The sequence below is a fragment of the Vombatus ursinus genome, unplaced genomic scaffold, assembly GCF_900497805.2.
Source record: "Vombatus ursinus unplaced genomic scaffold, bare-nosed wombat genome assembly UNPS02007408.1, whole genome shotgun sequence".
NCBI classification, from domain to species: Eukaryota; Metazoa; Chordata; class Mammalia; order Diprotodontia; family Vombatidae; genus Vombatus; species Vombatus ursinus.
In genome coordinates this window covers 764,024-772,452 of record NW_020947186.1, presented here as the reverse complement: position 1 = coordinate 772,452, position 8,429 = coordinate 764,024, and the positions used below count along the sequence as shown (strand labels likewise).

At 36.6% G+C, this 8,429-nt stretch overlaps 1 pseudogene; it reads left to right on the top strand.

Moving 5' to 3' along the window:
* The first annotated feature begins 3,063 nt into the window (after positions 1–3,063).
* On the top strand, positions 3,064–3,655 carry LOC114033789 (annotated as a pseudogene).
* The last annotated feature ends 4,774 nt before the right edge of the window (positions 3,656–8,429 follow it).

The window sequence follows — 8,429 nt, the reverse complement described above, 5'->3', positions numbered from 1 at the left end:
ATGCTCTAAAAGGAGGAGTCTCAGACCCTTTTTATCTGATGCCAATATGTGGCCTTTGAATATATGTCTTTATTCTTTGCCTCTTTGAGTTTATTCCTTCCTGTTTTAAGTGAATTAGATTAGAAATGGATATTACCTTGTGAGCTTCAAAAAGTCAGAAGACCAAACTACTAGAAAGCCAAAAGTGTAGTCCATACTAATATGTGCCTAAAGCTAAATATTGAGAAACAAAATTCTGAATGTCCTATCCGTCTCAGTCTGACAGGGAGGTGGACTCATCCATTTATCCACTATACCACATTTGGAAATGAAATTAGGCCAAATGTTATATAGAAAGTGTTAAATCTGAGCCCATTGTCCTAGGGTCCAATGTGGTGTAGAGAATAGCATGCCACTAGGTGTTTGGGGCAAATGTTTACATTTCTTTTCTTGCTATACCTTCAGAGTAAATATCCCTCTATAAAAGCTAATTGATGTTAATTGGGTGAATGGAATTGGGGTACTTATCACTGACAGCTGAGTCTGGGTTCATGGTGATGACATAAGAGCCAAAGCCCAACCCCTCAGGGAAAAAGAAAATAAGGAGGATGAGTTCATGTCTTAATAAAGTTTGTAAAGTGCTTTACATATGCTATTTAATTTGATACTCACCATAGCCCTGGGAGATAGCTGCTATTGTTGTTCCCATTTTACAATTGAGGAAACCAAGGCAGAGTTTAAGTGACTTGTCCAGGGTGACAGGGCTAGTAAGTTTCTGAAGCTAGATTTGAACTCGAGTTTTGCTGTTTCTAGATCAGCATTCTATACAGTGTGACCCCTACCTTCCTCCCAATAGAACCCTGATGGAGAGATGTAGTCAATATTGCTCTGGCAGAAGGAGTTCAGAGTATGACTAACATTTATAATAGCTTCTGATTAACTTATCTTGTTTTAGAATTTCTGAATTTGTATATTCTCTTCTCATGTGAATAAATACCAGAAAATCAAATCTTGCACATGCACACGTGTGTGTGTGTGTGTGCACACATGTATGCACACATAACAGGTACGAGAAGGTTAAGAGGGGTTCAGATATCAGGCGCTGTCATCCACTTATAAAGACAACAGCAAAAGATAAAAGAAAGGTAGTTATATAAGGGCCAGGAAGATTTCTGGTCCTAAGGAACTAAGCAAGCCTAGAGGCTCTGGTACCTCAAATTGTGTTTCAAAGATCAGGAAAGTTTAAGAGACAGTGGAAAATGAAAGTCCTGAGGCCAAGGGCAGAGTTCCAAGGAGAAACAACAATCTTTTAGAGACTGACAAAGGTCAGCAAGTTCTGAGACCCAAGGCCTTCTTCACACATTATGAAAGTGATTTGTAATCTTAAAAAACTATACACATTTAAGCTATTGTTATTACTATTTTCAAAGGCTGCTGGCAAAATAATAATAATAACTATTCACACAAAGGAATTCCTACTTTTCTATGAAACCAATTCCAGCTACCAAAATAAATGATGTATAAGGTAATAACAATTGTTTTTATCCAAAAAGAAGAGATACACAAACTATGGCCAAAGGGCTATAGAAGTATGCATACTCTTTGACCCAGCAATAGCACTTCTAGGGCTGTATCCCAAAGAGATCATACAAATGGAAAAAGGAACCACATGTACAAAAATATTTTAGAGCAGCTCTTTCTGTGGTGGCAAAGAATTGGAAATTGAGGGAATGCCCATCAATTGGGAAGGGCTGAACAAGTTGTGCTATATGAATGTAATGGAATATTATTGTGCTATTAAAAATGACAAGCAAGCAGGCTTCAGAAAAACCTGGAAAGACTTGTATGGACTGATTCTGAGTGAAAAGAGCAGAACTAGGTGAACATTGTACACAGTAACAGCCATGTTGTGTGATGACTAACGTTGATAGACTTAGCTTTTCTCAGCAATGCAAGGACCTAAGACATCTCCAAAAGTCTTATGATGAAAAATACTATCCATATCCAGAGAAAGAACTATGGAGTCTAAATGCAGATAGAAGCATACTATTTGCTCTTTTTTCCCTTCTGTTTTGTTTCTTCTATTTTGTGGTTCCCCCATTGGTTATAATTCTTCATTACAACATGACTAATGTGAAAATATGTTTAATAGGAGTGTATATGTAGATTCTATATCAGATTGTATGCCATCTTGGGGAGGGAGGAGGGGAAGGAGGGGAAGAAATTTGAAAACTCGAAAGCTTATGGAAGTGAATGTTGAAAACTAAAAATAAATTATTTAATTATAAAAGAAAAAAGAAAATACTAAAAAGTACACAAGTCTGTTTGGAAGCAAGTCAATTTTTATTCATTTCTGAAAGAATATTGAGGTATTAAGTGTTGTATAATTTTTTCTTAATATACCACAGAATTAACCGTAGGACCAATATAGAAGTTCAAATTGTCTAAATGCAGTAATTACAAAGCCCACACTTAAGCTGATTTTTCTTTTTTTTCTTTTATTAGATTAATTGTACCCACTAAAAATAATTTTTTGTCTGTGTATAAGATGGAATAAAATCATATTTATTTGAATACTTTTTCAATTCAACAGCCATTGATTTAATCCCTACTAGGCACAAGGCTCAGTGAAGGTTATTCCAATACTCCAGTAATCCAATGATTTGATCATTTCACCAGTGCTGTTATTTCCCACAGTGAAGCAGATAACAACCCATCTATATGTGCTTCTCCAGTCTAACTGTCATCTAGGCCCTCCCCTAAAGCTTTTACAAAGGCCCTACCCAATGTGGTACACATACACATATACCAATAAAGCATATGGGCTGGGTATATTTGCCTCGTTTTCATAATGTGACCAAACATTTTTCTCTCCTGAATATTTATTTGATTATATTCTCTCTCTATATTTTTTTTCTTATTTGCTCAAATTTCACCTTGCACTTTTCCCAAGGTCCTTGCATGCTGACATCAGTAGTGTACCCTTGACCCTGAGTAAATTAGGCCCTTTGCAGTGCTCCCATCACCCCTGTGGATTAGCTGAGATTACCTTGGATTTGATATACAGAAAGTGGATAGAAAAAGATGTCAGCTAGCTATACTATTAAATGTGTTGTGAGTGATGACGCTGTTGGTAAGACGTGTCTTCTGATTTCATATAAAACAAAATTATTTCCATACAAATGTGTTCCAAAGGTATTTAACTATGAAGTCACAGTTGTAATTGGTCTACAACCATGTATTTTTGGCCTGTTTGATACTTCAAGATGGAAAATTTATGAGAAATCACACCATTTCAGTTTATTCACAGACAGATGTGCTTCTTGTCTGTTTTTCCATGGTATCCCCATCCTCATTTGAAAATATGAAAGAAAAGTGAGTACCAGAGATTTGTTACTACTGTCCAAAGACATCTTTCTTGTTTGTTGGGACCCAGATTGATCTCAGAGATGACCCTTCTATTATTGAGAAACTTGCCAAGAAGACAAAGAAGCCCATCGTTCCAGAGACTGCCAGAAAGCTGGACCTAGATCTGAAGGCTGTCAAGTACATGGAGTGTTCTGTGCTCACAAGCAAAGACCTAAAGACTGTATTTGAATAGGCCATAGAGGCCACCCTAGAGCTTCAAAGATGGAAGAAGAACCACAGGTGTGTGCTGTTGCAAACAACCCTCTAGAGCCCTGCTCTGCAAAGCTGGTGTCTGCATCATCCTAGAAGCAACATTTAAATTAAACTAAAGAGAAATTAAAATTTGTCTTTTTAATAGTCACTAATGTCCTTCATCCACTTATGCACTCTTAGGATGTGATAAGGACTATCAGGGCCCCCAGTCTCCCTCCCAACTCAATTTCAATGCTAGTTAATTTTGAATAATTATATGTGCAGAAAACTGATCAGTACTAGGTTTTTTGTTTGTTTTTGTTGCTGGTTTACTTACTGTTACTATTTTTAGTTTGTTTAGAAAGCAAGGCATGCTTGTGATGACTCTGTCACAGACTAATTTTTTTAATTAAAATTATTAAAGATTCTCCTTGGTGCCAACCTGGCAAGTAATCTGGGACTTTTTAGTTTGTTGCTGTTGCTGTTGTTGTTGTTGTTGTTGTTGTTTGGGTGAAGGAGTGGTATTACATTTTGGGGGTTTTTTTGTTTGTTTTCAAGGGAGGTGGTTTTTTTTTTTAAATTCTATTAGGCAGTAGATATCCCCCCCCCCAATTAGGCAATAGATACCTTTTATTTTATTTTCCTCTTTGAGGTGAGACTAGTTTGGAGCAGGAAGGGAAGAGATTGGATTCTACTTCCCAGATCTGATTCAGGAAACAAATATTGCCTTCCTGGTGCTCTTTTAGGAAGGGGTATAGCAAATGTTCCCCATCAGTAATTTTACTCATTTTTGAAAGTTGTCTTTTCATTCCCCACTCAGAGTAGGTCCAGTGTTGAGTGAAGCCATCCCAATGGATGAAGTATGTATTGCCCCTTCTCCTTCTTTGTTTTGTGGGTTGCACTGTATTCTTAAAAACAACATTGAGAATATTTGCCAGTTGCTGCTTTTGAGGTTAAGGTTAAGGTCTCACATTCTATGATCTATGCAGTCACAAAGAGTCTCAAGAGAATCCCCTTTATCTGTCTTTTGTACTTGAGAAATCCCTGAGCCAGAGGTTGGGATTCTAAATAATGTAAAAGTCTTACTGAAGACTAGTAATAACAGGGATTTTATCAAAACCATCGGTTTGATTTTATCAAAACTGTTGGTTTGAAGTTTCTAATTTTTTAAAAAAATATCTAGAGAATCTTATTCATGTTCTCAAAATCCTAATACTTATAGATTCATTAGTGTTGAACCAATGTTTTTCTCATGTCTCAATTCCTTGTATACACATTCTTTTCAGATGTATTAAACAAACAACAATCTTCACAAACCTGCCTAAAGGTTGTTATTTCTTCCCCTCCCCCCTGCTTCTCACTTCTAAGTTTATTTAGATATGGGAACTTTACTGTCTCAGGCATCAATTTTTAGCATTGAATACAAGAGGCAAAACTTTATTAAAAAAAAGAATGTGAGCATAATTCACCTGTGAAGAATAATATATTATAGTTTGTATACTATAATACAGTAGGCAAAAACATATATATATATGTATATGTGTGTATGTATATATACAAATATATAAATTTTTTATATCATCCTCAGCTTCTAGTAATTCCATTAAGATCCATTGCCTATAGTATATAATTAATAATGCTTGTTAGATGGAAATGAATTGAGGAGGATGTGATTTCTGCCTTGAAGGAGTTTATAATCTATCATGGGAGTTGTAGGCTAGGTCACCATGATGCAGACCCCACTAACTTTAGTTTATTGCCCTTGTCCTGGTGGTTTGACCTGAAATCCGTGTATGAGACCTTCTAATGCTAGAATAATATATAAGGGATATAAAAAAACACCCTACATATTGGGCTTCTCGGGCCCCAGTGAACTTCCCTGGATGCTGCTTTTATTTGGAAGTCATACAAATACATCTTGATAGGAGATGGCATAATTGTCCTTACTTGTGCTATGGCTTAGTAAAAGTGATTGTTTACGGTGTCTGCAGGTTCTGAGTTTTCCATTGAAGCAGATAAAATAAAGCAACCTGGATAAAGATAAGGCCAAAAACAAAAATGTAGAGTGAGAAAGATCATAGAAGGTTCAAGCATACATAAATCCTGGAGTTAGAGGTTTTGACTTTCTCAAAGAAAACAATGCCTATGCCAGCTCACTCTTGAAAATAAAATTCACCTAATGTAATCTAAAAGGATATCTCTGTACACAGTTCTTTACATATTTAGGGTACAAATGAGGCCACATAATTTGAAATTGTTTATTTTAAGATGTTCTCACAGTATTGGAAAAAAATTGATGTTTTCCATCAATTATTACTGTAATGTTATTTAAATTCAATCCAATAAGTATTGAGAATTGAGGTTGACCCTTTTTCTTTCAATAAACACCTGGTCACTCAAATAATGTTATCCATTCTTGCTTCATACTGTCTCCCTAATCCTTTCCTTTTCATTCTCACCACCCAATTCTGGACCTTGCTAAATTCATCTTCCTAGAACACTACTCAGAAACATTCCTTCCCTACCTCATTGCTATAAAACATCAATGAGATTTCTTTTTTTAGAGGGGGATGGGTAAAGGGAATGTTAACCAGTGACTGTATGTAAAAGAAGATCTCCTAGTGGAGAAACTTCCTCAAATGATGTCAATAGGTCTTCTAAAAGTTGCTTGGAGAGCTAAGGGATTAGATGACTTGCTGGTTATCATACATCTAATATGTTTCATGGGCCGCTTAAGTGACCACAGTGAATAGAGTACTGGGCCTGGAATCAGGAACACTCATCTTCCTGAGTTCAAATCCATCCTCAGATACTTTGTAGCTGTGTGACCCTGGGCAAGTCACTTCACTCTGTTTGCCTCAGCTCTCCCATTTGTAAAAGGAGCTGGAGAAGGAAATGGCAAACTACTCTGGGATCTTTGTCAAGAAAACTCCAAATGAGGTCACAAAGAGTCAGACTCGACTGAAACAACCCAACAACAAAAATATGTTTCATAAGCAGGACTTGAACCTATGTCTTCTTAATTACAAGGCTTGCTTTCCCAGACCTCTTAGATATTACACCCCTTCAAGCTTCTTCCCCCATCCATGCCCTGCCCCCAATACACATACACATACCCTGCATTCCAGTGACACTGGCCTCCTTGCTGTTCCAAGAACAAGTCATTCCAACTACAGAGTGAGCGCATTTTTTTTCTTGCTATCCCCTCAAGCATGTCTCCTGACACCTGGCTGCATTCCAGTTCCACATATTAAATCCTATACTCTACAATAAGCTTTCTCTGAACCTTCTCAATTCTAGTGTCTTCCATTTGTTAATTATTTACAATTTACCCTGTATATAACTGTATCTAGTTATATTGTTTATATAGTTGTTTGCAAACTGTCTCCTCTATTAGATTCTGTGCTTCTTGAGAACAGAGACTGTTCTTCATAGTTTTTTGTTGTTTTATATAACCCCAGAACTTAACACATAGTAGGTAATTAATAAATGCTTATTATACATTATCAATAACAACTAAAATATGCAGTTTTGCAAAACATTTTCTAAATATTCTATCTCATTTGATTCTTATAACCCATGAAGTAGGTACTATTATATCCCCATTTGATAAACAAAGAAACTGAAGCTGAGAAAAATAAATCACTTGCCCAGAATTCACAGAGTTAAGTATAGAACTGAGACAGAAATCCATGTCTTCTGACTCCAAGGACAGTGGCCTTACCATCACATCACATTATCAGCAAGAAGATGTAAAAGAAAATATAATTTAGAAGATTAGATTGGTACATTGGGGACAAGATTCCAGCTCAGATCTTCCTGTTTCCAAATCTGGCATTCTACTATGCCATATATAAGATAAAATGTGGTGAAAGGCAGGGTTTTGTAATAAGAAGGAAACTTGGAGATCATCTAGCCCAACACTTTCAGAAGAAACTGAGGCCCAGAGATTTGAAGTGGCTTGTCCCACAATGAGGGGATCTTGGGGCAGAGCCAGCACTTGATTCCAGGTCTCCCGACTCTTGACCCAGTGCCCTTCCCACCGTACTATGCTACTTGTAATTTTTATCAATGCTTTAGAAACAACTCCCTGAAATACTCAGTATGCAAGGCTCAGTTCAGGAATGGTTATTGGTACATAGAAATGTTCATGAGCAGCATTACAGCCTTATTTGGCACCCCCAGTCAAGCATCCTGCCTACACTTGAGATTCAATTCAATCAACATTCAACACTCTTTAAAAATGAAGGAGCAACAACAACAAGCTCCCTTGAAGCTGCAAATCTACGATCCTTTAATTTCTTTTTTATTTTATTAGCAAATTACATTTTCTCTTTTTTGTGTACTGTGAGTGTCTCAGTCTTTCATCACACCCTCCCTAGCCCCAAATGAATCCTCTACATACTGCAAACGTTCCTATGGTTCTTATGTCTTTCTATATCAAAATATTAAACCTATGTTATTAGTGTTGTTTCAGTGATGACCCAAAAAAACACAGGAATGCCAAGATCCCTTCCATGTTTCCATTAAAGAAATAACAGCTTATATTTACATAGTGCTTTCAAGGGAACTACAAAGAATTTTATGTGCATTATCCCATTCTGGCTTCAAAATCACTATGAATGAGATTCTGTAAGTGTTAACATTTCAATTTTATAGGCAAATCAGTAAATAGGCAAGGATGTATTAAGAGCCTACTATGTGCCAGGTACTGTTCTAGAAAATGGGAATTCAAATGCAACACAATTGTCCCTGACTTCAATGAGCTTATGTTCTGCCAGGAAAATCCTACACATGTATAGGGTGTGTGTGTGTGTGTGTGTGTGTGTGTGTGTGTGTGTGTGTGTGTG